We start from the raw sequence: 10000 nt of genomic DNA, 5'->3' as shown, positions 1-10000 counted from the left end.
GGTAGACCTGGTGTCCCGTTCCCCGGGGTAGACCTGGTGTCAGAGGGCCCCGGGGTAGACCTGTTGTCCCAGGGCCCGGGGTAGACCTGGTGTCCCGGGCGCCAGGGTAGACCTGGTGTCCGAGGGCCCTGGGTAGACCTGGTGTCCGAGGGCCCTGGGTAGACCTGGGGTCCCAGGGCCCGGGGTAGACCTGGTGTCCCGGGCCCCGGGGTAGACCTGGTGTCCCAGGGCCCGGGGTAGACCTGGTGTCCCGTTCCCCGGGGTAGACCTGGTGTCCTGGGACCATGGGTAGACCTGGTGTCCCGTTCCCCGGGGTAGACCTGGTGTCCCGTTCCCCGGGGTAGACCTGGTGTCCCGGGCCCCGGGGTAGACCTGGTGTCCCGTTCCCCGGGGTAGACCTGGTGTCAGAGGGCCCCGGGGTAGACCTGTTGTCCCAGGGCCCGGGGTAGACCTGGTGTCCCGTTCCCCGGGGTAGACCTGGTGTCCGAGGGCCCTGGGTAGACCTGGTGTCCCGTTCCCCGGGGTAGACCTGGTGTCCCGGGCCCCGGGGTAGACCTGGTGTCCCGTTCCCCGGGGTAGACCTGGTGTCAGAGGGCCCCGGGGTAGACCTGTTGTCCCAGGGCCCGGGGTAGACCTGGTGTCCCGGGCGCCAGGGTAGACCTGGTGTCCGAGGGCCCTGGGTAGACCTGGTGTCCGAGGGCCCTGGGTAGACCTGGTGTCCCAGGGCCCGGGGTAGACCTGGTGTCCCGGGGCCCGGGGTAGACCTGGTGTCCCAGGGCCCGGGGTAGACCTGGTGTCCCGTTCCCCGGGGTAGACCTGGTGTCCTGGGACCATGGGTAGACCTGGTGTCCCGTTCCCCGGGGTAGACCTGGTGTCCCGGGCCCCGGGGTAGACCTGGTGTCCCGTTCCCCGGGGTAGACCTGGTGTCAGAGGGCCCCGGGGTAGACCTGTTGTCCCAGGGCCCGGGGTAGACCTGGTGTCCCGGGCGCCAGGGTAGACCTGGTGTCCGAGGGCCCTGGGTAGACCTGGTGTCCGAGGGCCCTGGGTAGACCTGGGGTCCCAGGGCCCGGGGTAGACCTGGTGTCCCGGGCCCCGGGGTAGACCTGGTGTCCCAGGGCCCGGGGTAGACCTGGTGTCCCGTTCCCCGGGGTAGACCTGGTGTCCTGGGACCATGGGTAGACCTGGTGTCCCGTTCCCCGGGGTAGACCTGGTGTCCCGTTCCCCGGGGTAGACCTGGTGTCCCGGGCCCCGGGGTAGACCTGGTGTCCCGTTCCCCGGGGTAGACCTGGTGTCAGAGGGCCCCGGGGTAGACCTGTTGTCCCAGGGCCCGGGGTAGACCTGGTGTCCCGTTCCCCGGGGTAGACCTGGTGTCCGAGGGCCCTGGGTAGACCTGGTGTCCCGTTCCCCGGGGTAGACCTGGTGTCCCGGGCCCCGGGGTAGACCTGGTGTCCCGTTCCCCGGGGTAGACCTGGTGTCAGAGGGCCCCGGGGTAGACCTGTTGTCCCAGGGCCCGGGGTAGACCTGGTGTCCCGGGCGCCAGGGTAGACCTGGTGTCCGAGGGCCCTGGGTAGACCTGGTGTCCGAGGGCCCTGGGTAGACCTGGGGTCCCAGGGCCCGGGGTAGACCTGGTGTCCCGGGGCCCGGGGTAGACCTGGTGTCCCAGGGCCCGGGGTAGACCTGGTGTCCCGTTCCCCGGGGTAGACCTGGTGTCCTGGGACCATGGGTAGACCTGGTGTCCCGTGGCCCCGGGGTAGACCTGTTGTCCCAGGGCCCGGGGTAGACCTGGTGTCAGAGGGCCCCAGGGTAGACCTGGTGTCCGAGGGCCCTGGGTAGACCTGGTGTCCGAGGGCCCTGGGTAGACCTGGGGTCCCAGGGCCCGGGGTAGACCTGGTGTCCCGGGCCCCGGGGTAGACCTGGTGTCCCAGGGCCCGGGGTAGACCTGGTGTCCCGTTCCCCGGGGTAGACCTGGTGTCCTGGGACCATGGGTAGACCTGGTGTCCCGTTCCCCGGGGTAGACCTGGTGTCCCGTTCCCCGGGGTAGACCTGGTGTCCCGGGCCCCGGGGTAGACCTGGTGTCCCGTTCCCCGGGGTAGACCTGGTGTCAGAGGGCCCCGGGGTAGACCTGTTGTCCCAGGGCCCGGGGTAGACCTGGTGTCCCGTTCCCCGGGGTAGACCTGGTGTCCGAGGGCCCTGGGTAGACCTGGTGTCCCGTTCCCCGGGGTAGACCTGGTGTCCCGGGCCCCGGGGTAGACCTGGTGTCCCGTTCCCCGGGGTAGACCTGGTGTCAGAGGGCCCCGGGGTAGACCTGTTGTCCCAGGGCCCGGGGTAGACCTGGTGTCCCGGGCGCCAGGGTAGACCTGGTGTCCGAGGGCCCTGGGTAGACCTGGTGTCCGAGGGCCCTGGGTAGACCTGGTGTCCCAGGGCCCGGGGTAGACCTGGTGTCCCGGGGCCCGGGGTAGACCTGGTGTCCCAGGGCCCGGGGTAGACCTGGTGTCCCGTTCCCCGGGGTAGACCTGGTGTCCTGGGACCATGGGTAGACCTGGTGTCCCGTTCCCCGGGGTAGACCTGGTGTCCCGGGCCCCGGGGTAGACCTGGTGTCCCGTTCCCCGGGGTAGACCTGGTGTCAGAGGGCCCCGGGGTAGACCTGTTGTCCCAGGGCCCGGGGTAGACCTGGTGTCCCGGGCGCCAGGGTAGACCTGGTGTCCGAGGGCCCTGGGTAGACCTGGTGTCCGAGGGCCCTGGGTAGACCTGGGGTCCCAGGGCCCGGGGTAGACCTGGTGTCCCGGGCCCCGGGGTAGACCTGGTGTCCCAGGGCCCGGGGTAGACCTGGTGTCCCGTTCCCCGGGGTAGACCTGGTGTCCTGGGACCATGGGTAGACCTGGTGTCCCGTTCCCCGGGGTAGACCTGGTGTCCCGTTCCCCGGGGTAGACCTGGTGTCCCGGGCCCCGGGGTAGACCTGGTGTCCCGTTCCCCGGGGTAGACCTGGTGTCAGAGGGCCCCGGGGTAGACCTGTTGTCCCAGGGCCCGGGGTAGACCTGGTGTCCCGTTCCCCGGGGTAGACCTGGTGTCCGAGGGCCCTGGGTAGACCTGGTGTCCCGTTCCCCGGGGTAGACCTGGTGTCCCGGGCCCCGGGGTAGACCTGGTGTCCCGTTCCCCGGGGTAGACCTGGTGTCAGAGGGCCCCGGGGTAGACCTGTTGTCCCAGGGCCCGGGGTAGACCTGGTGTCCCGGGCGCCAGGGTAGACCTGGTGTCCGAGGGCCCTGGGTAGACCTGGTGTCCGAGGGCCCTGGGTAGACCTGGGGTCCCAGGGCCCGGGGTAGACCTGGTGTCCCGGGGCCCGGGGTAGACCTGGTGTCCCAGGGCCCGGGGTAGACCTGGTGTCCCGTTCCCCGGGGTAGACCTGGTGTCCTGGGACCATGGGTAGACCTGGTGTCCCGTTCCCCGGGGTAGACCTGGTGTCCCGGGCCCCGGGGTAGACCTGGTGTCCCGTTCCCCGGGGTAGACCTGGTGTCAGAGGGCCCCGGGGTAGACCTGGTGTCCCGGGCCCCGGGGTAGACCTGGTGTCCCGTTCCCCGGGGTAGACCTGGTGTCAGAGGGCCCCGGGGTAGACCTGGTGTCAGAGGGCCCCGGGGTAGACCTGTTGTCCCAGGGCCCGGGGTAGACCTGGTGTCCCGTTCCCCGGGGTAGACCTGGTGTCCGAGGGCCCTGGGTAGACCTGGTGTCCCGTTCCCCGGGGTAGACCTGGTGTCCCGTTCCCCGGGGTAGACCTGGTGTCAGAGGGCCCCGGGGTAGACCTGTTGTCCCAGGGCCCGGGGTAGACCTGGTGTCCCGGGCGCCAGGGTAGACCTGGTGTCCGAGGGCCCTGGGTAGACCTGGTGTCCGAGGGCCCTGGGTAGACCTGGTGTCCCAGGGCCCGGGGTAGACCTGGTGTCCCGGGGCCCGGGGTAGACCTGGTGTCCCAGGGCCCGGGGTAGACCTGGTGTCCCGTTCCACGGGGTAGACCTGGTGTCCTGGGACCATGGGTAGACCTGGTGTCCCGTTCCCCGGGGTAGACCTGGTGTCCCGTTCCCCGGGGTAGACCTGGTGTCCCGGGCCCCGGGGTAGACCTGGTGTCCCGTTCCCCGGGGTAGACCTGGTGTCAGAGGGCCCCGGGGTAGACCTGTTGTCCCAGGGCCCGGGGTAGACCTGGTGTCCCGTTCCCCGGGGTAGACCTGGTGTCCGAGGGCCCTGGGTAGACCTGGTGTCCCGTTCCCCGGGGTAGACCTGGTGTCCCGGGCCCCGGGGTAGACCTGGTGTCCCGTTCCCCGGGGTAGACCTGGTGTCAGAGGGCCCCGGGGTAGACCTGTTGTCCCAGGGCCCGGGGTAGACCTGGTGTCCCGTTCCCCGGGGTAGACCTGGTGTCCGAGGGCCCTGGGTAGACCTGGTGTCCCGGGGCCCGGGGTAGACCTGGTGTCCCGTTCCCCGGGGTAGACCTGGTGTCCGAGGGCCCTGGGTAGACCTGGTGTCGCGGGCCCCGGGGTAGACCTGTTGTCCTAGAGCACTGGGTAGACCAGGTGTCGCGGGCCCCGGGGTAGACCTGGTGTCCCAGGGCCCGGGGTAGACCTGGTGTCCCGTTCCCCGGGGTAGACCTGGTGTCCTGGGACCATGGGTAGACCTGGTGTCGCGGGCCCCGGGGTAGACCTGGTGTCCCAGGACCATGGGTAGACCTGGTGTCCCAGGGCCCGGGGTAGACCTGGTGTCCCGTTCCCCGGGGTAGACCTGGTGTCCTGGGACCATGGGTAGACCTGGTGTCCCGGGCCCCGGGGTAGGCCCTGGGACACCAGGTCTACCCCGGGGAACGGGACAGCAGGTCTACCCCGAGTCCCGGGACAACTGGTCTACCCGGCGCTCGAGGACACCGGGTCTACCCCGGCGCCCGGGACACCAGGTCTACCCCGGAGCCCGGGACACCAGGTCTACCCCGGTCCCTGGGACACCAGGTCTACCCGGCGCTCGAGGACACCAGGTCTACCCCGCAGCCCGGGACACCAGGTCTACCCCGGCCCCCGGGACACCAGGTCTACCCCCGAGCCCGGGACACCAGGTCTACCCCGGCCCCTGGGACACCAGGTCTACCCCGGCCCCCGGGACACCAGGTCTACCCCGGCCCCTGGGACACCAGGTCTACCCCGGCGCCTGGGACACCAGGTCTACCCCGGAGCCCGGGACACCAGGTCTACCCCGGTCCCCGGGACACCAGGTCTACCCAGCGCTCTAGGACAACAGGTCTACCCCGGCGCCCGGGACACCAGGTCTACCCAGGGCTCTAGGACAACAGGTCTACCCCGGCGCCCGGGATACCAGGTCTACCCAGGGCTCTAGGACAACAGGTCTACCCCGCTTCTGGCCCCTGGGACACCAGGTCTACCCCGTCTTGTGCCGAAGACACCAGGTCTACCCCGGAGCCCGGGACACCAGGTCTACCCCGGCGCCCGGGACACCAGGTCTACCCCGGAGCCCGGGACACCAGGTCTACCCCGGCCCCTGGGACACCAGGTCTACCCCGGAGCCCGGGACACCAGGTCTACCCCGGAGCCCGGGACACCAGGTCTACCCGGGGCTCTAGGACAACAGGTCTACCCCGCTTCTGGCCGGAGACACCAGGTCTACCCCGTCTTGTGCCGCAGACACCAGGTCTACCCCGTCTCGGGCCGGGGACACCAGGTCTACCCCGTCTCGGTCCGGGGACACCAGGTCTGCTGGCTCTCGGGCCGGGGACACCAGGTCTTCTCCGGATCTGGCGGGACACCAGGTCTACCCCGGTCCCTGGGACACCAGGTCAACCCCGGCGCCCGGGACACCAGGTCTACCCCGGCGCCCGGGACACCAGGTCTACCCCGGCGCCCGGGACACCAGGTCTACCCCGGAGCCCGGGACACCAGGTCTACCCCGGCGCCCGGGACACCAGGTCTACCCCGGAGCCCCGGACACCAGGTCTACCCCGGCCCCCGGGACACCAGGTCTACCCCGGGCTCTAGGACAACAGGTCTACCCCGCTTCTGGCCGGAGACACCAGGTCTACCCCGTCTTGTGCCGCAGACACCAGGTCTACCCCGTCTCGGGCCGGGGACACCAGGTCTACCCCGTCTCTGGCCGCGGACAGCCGGTCTACCCCGTCTCGGTCCGGGGACACCAGGTCTGCTGGCTCTCGGGCCGGGGACACCAGGTCTTCTCCGGATCTGGCGGGACACCAGGTCTACCCCGGTCCCTGGGACACCAGGTCTACCCCGGAGCCCGGGACACCAGGTCTACCCCGGTCCCTGGGACACCAGGTCTACCCCGGTCCCTGGGACACCAGGTCTACCCCGGCGCCCGGGACACCAGGTCTACCCCGGAGCCCGGGACACCAGGTCTACCCCGGCGCCCGGGACACCAGGTCTACCCCGGAGCCCGGGACACCAGGTCTACCCCGGCGCCCGGGACACCAGGTCTACCCCGGAGCCCCGGACACCAGGTCTACCCCGGCCCCCGGGACACCAGGTCTACCCCGGAGACCCGGACACCAGGTCTACCCCGGCCCCCGGGACACCAGGTCTACCCCGGCCCCCGGGACACCAGGTCTACCCCGGCGCCCGGGACACCAGGTCTACCCCGGAGCCCGGGACACCAGGTCTACCCCGGCGCCCGGGACACCAGGTCTACCCCGGAGACCCGGACACCAGGTCTACCCCGGCCCCCGGGACACCAGGTCTACCCCGGCGCCCGGGACACCAGGTCTACCCCGGAGCCCGGGACACCAGGTCTACCCCGGCGCCCGGGACACCAGGTCTACCCCGGAGCCCGGGACACCAGGTCTACCCCGGCGCCCGGGACACCAGGTCTACCCCGGAGCCCCGGACACCAGGTCTACCCCGGCCCCCGGGACACCAGGTCTACCCCGGAGACCCGGACACCAGGTCTACCCCGGCCCCCGGGACACCAGGTCTACCCCGGCGCCCGGGACACCAGGTCTACCCCGGAGCCCGGGACACCAGGTCTACCCCGGAGCCCCGGACACCAGGTCTACCCCGGCCCCCGGGACACCAGGTCTACCCCGGAGACCCGGACACCAGGTCTACCCCGGCCCCCGGGACACCAGGTCTACCCCGGCGCCCGGGACACCAGGTCTACCCCGGAGCCCGGGACACCAGGTCTACCCCGGCGCCCGGGACACCAGGTCTACCCCGGAGCCCCGGACACCAGGTCTACCCCGGCGCCCGGGACACCAGGTCTACCCCGGAGCCCGGGACACCAGGTCTACCCCGGCGCCCGGGACACCAGGTCTACCCCGGAGCCCCGGACACCAGGTCTACCCCGGCCCCCGGGACACCAGGTCTACCCCGGAGCCCGGGACACCAGGTCTACCCCGGCCCCTGGGACACCAGGTCTACCTCGCGCCGGCGGGACTTAGTCAAATAGCGGCGGGTGCCGGGTAGACCTGTTGTCTCGGCCGGCTGCGGAAGTTCACCAAGGGGTCGCTGTTGTCGGCTGCCTCCGGCTGCCTCATCGTAGGCTGCGGCCTGAGGCGGCGCCCCTTCCCGGTCGATCTCCATCGGTCCTCTTGGAGGCCTCGGCGGCTTGGGACTTATCTGCCCGTATTATGGGAGCGAGGTGACGGGCCGCATCCCCGTAGGTTGGCTGAGGCTGTGCCTACGTTTAAGGCGGAGAGGAGCAGCCGCACTCAGGTGGCCGGCAAAGGGAAAAAGCCAGTGTTCCGCCTAGCCGGGGCGAGTCTCCTTGTGGCTCGGCTCCGGCTCCCGTCCCTCCCGGGGAAGTTGGCACAGTGAGAGTGAGGCCGAGAGAGAAGGGCTGAGAAAAGACGGACCGGATCCCCCCGAGAGACCGAGAGAGAAGGGCTGCGAGCGGAGGAGCCGGTTCCCCCGGGAGGCCGAGAGATAGAGAGAGAGAGAGAGAGAGAGAAGGGGCCGGATTCCCCCCGGGATGCCGAGAGAGAAGGGCTGCCGAGCGGAGGGGCCGGATTCCCCCCGGGATGCCGAGAGAGAAGGGCTGCCGAGCGGAGGGGCCCGGTTTCCCCCGGGATGCCGAGAGAGAAGGGCTGCCAGCGGGGAGGGGCCGGTTTCCCCCGGGATGCCGAGAGAGAAGGGCTGCCGAGCGGAGGGGCCGGATCTCCCCCCGGGATGCCGAGAGAGAAGGGCTGCCGAGCGGAGGGGCCGGATCTCCCCCCGGGATGCCGAGAGAGAAGGGCTGCCGAGCGGAGGGGCCGGATCTCCCCCCGGGATGCCGAGAGAGAAGGGCTGCCGAGCGGAGGGGCCGGTTTCCCCCCGGGATGCCGAGAGAGAAGGGCTGCCGAGCGGAGGGGCCGGATCTCCCCCCGGGATGCCGAGAGAGAAGGGCTGCCGAGCGGAGGGGCCGGATCTCCCCCCGGGATGCCGAGAGAGAAGGGCTGTGAAAGGCGATTCGAGAGAGCCGCTTGGCGGGCGAGGCGGCGGCGCCTCGTCCCTTTTGTGCCTGGCCTTAAGCCGGGGCCCACTCGGCGGGCACTGTTTCGGGCCGTCCGCCCGCCTGGTGAAGCTGCGGAGCCGGGGTCGGGGCGCCCCGTCCCCGGGCCGCCTCGTTGAAGCCGTCCCCCTTCCTCGGCCTTAAGCCGGGGACCCGCGTTGGCGGGCGGAGTTTTTCGGAGTTGACGGACCCGGCACCCGACAGAGAGAGAGAGAGAGAGAGAGAGAGAGAGAGTCCGAGAGCCCCCCGGACCTTTCCCGGGCGAGGCGGCGGCGCCTCGTCCACCTCGGTCGCGGGCGCATCGACCGAGCCCCTTGGGCCGGGCGGGCTGGGTTGCCACGCGGGTCCGCGTTTTTTCTTTTTTTTCCGCGGTTTAGGCGCGCCGGTGCGCGGGCAGAGAGTGGGGGCGCCCGCCCGGCCTCCGCGGATTTTTCTCTGGCGGCCTTAAGCCGCGGCACCGAGGAGCCGTTGCGACGAAGGCGCGCGCGGGCCACGTCGGCGAGAGAGAAGGGAGCGAGCGGGATGTCTGGGGCTCCGTGGGGGAGTGAGACTCGTAACTCGCCCCCGCGGGTGCCTCCGGCGTCCCGGGCCCGCGGCCCCCGTGGCTAGCACGGGTCGCTGCGAACGCCGCCTCCATGTGCCTTTTTGTCGTGCCGTTCCTCCGGCTATTTTTTTTCCGGAAAGGGAAAGCCGGCCGCCGGCGGCGCGCGGTCCGGTGGCACGTATTTCTCGCACGCTCGGCCGGGTTCCCCGGGCCGGAAGGGGAAGCCGAGTCCCCCCGGCCTGGCGGGCCAGCCCAGTCCCAGTCCTGCCGTTGCCTAGCCGAGAAGGGAATCCGTTGGCGCCCGCGGGCGGGCGGGCGGGTGGCGGCACCCCCCGCGCTCCTCCTCTGCCGCGAGCGCTCCGCAGGCGGGGCTGGGCGGCCGTCGCCCCGTTGTCCCAGGACCGTGGCCGTGGGGGGGCCGTCGTCGTCGCCGTCGTCGGCGCGGCTCCTTCCTCGGCCGCACTCGATCGATGAGGCTTTTCGGGTGGCGTCGGAGAGGGCCCCCGGCCGGCCGGCTCTCCTTCCGGGGCTTCTCTGTCGCGGGGAAGTCACGGCGGGGGTGTCCGCTGCTCGGGCAGGGCGGTCTCCTTTTCCAGTTCGCTTCCCGTCGCAGGCGAGGTGTCGCCCCTCCCGCTGCCGGGGAGGGCGGCTTTACCGACCCCAGCTGTGTGACGGCCGCGTGGCCCCGCTAGCCTACAGGTGTCCTTCGAAAACCACGCGAGGTGCCGGTGCCGGCCCCGGTCCGGGTTAGCGCCCCGTGGGTGCCGGCCGCGAGCAGCGCCGGGCGGCGGTGCGGTTGGAGCTGAGCCGCGGGTCATGGATGGCGAGAGAGAAGAGAGGGCGAAAACGACCCGAGAACCGATGGGGCGCGGACGGGGGAGCAGAGCCCGATCCGCGCGCTCCTTTGCCGTTCCGCCGCCTGCTGCAGAGCGAGCCGCCCCGGCCGAAAAGGGGGCCTCGGTGTCCGGGCCGCGCCCG

Source organism: Zonotrichia albicollis, unplaced genomic scaffold, assembly GCF_047830755.1.
Source record: "Zonotrichia albicollis isolate bZonAlb1 unplaced genomic scaffold, bZonAlb1.hap1 Scaffold_133, whole genome shotgun sequence".
In the NCBI taxonomy this organism is placed as follows: Eukaryota; Metazoa; Chordata; class Aves; order Passeriformes; family Passerellidae; genus Zonotrichia; species Zonotrichia albicollis.
Note: the sequence above shows the minus strand (reverse complement) of the source record.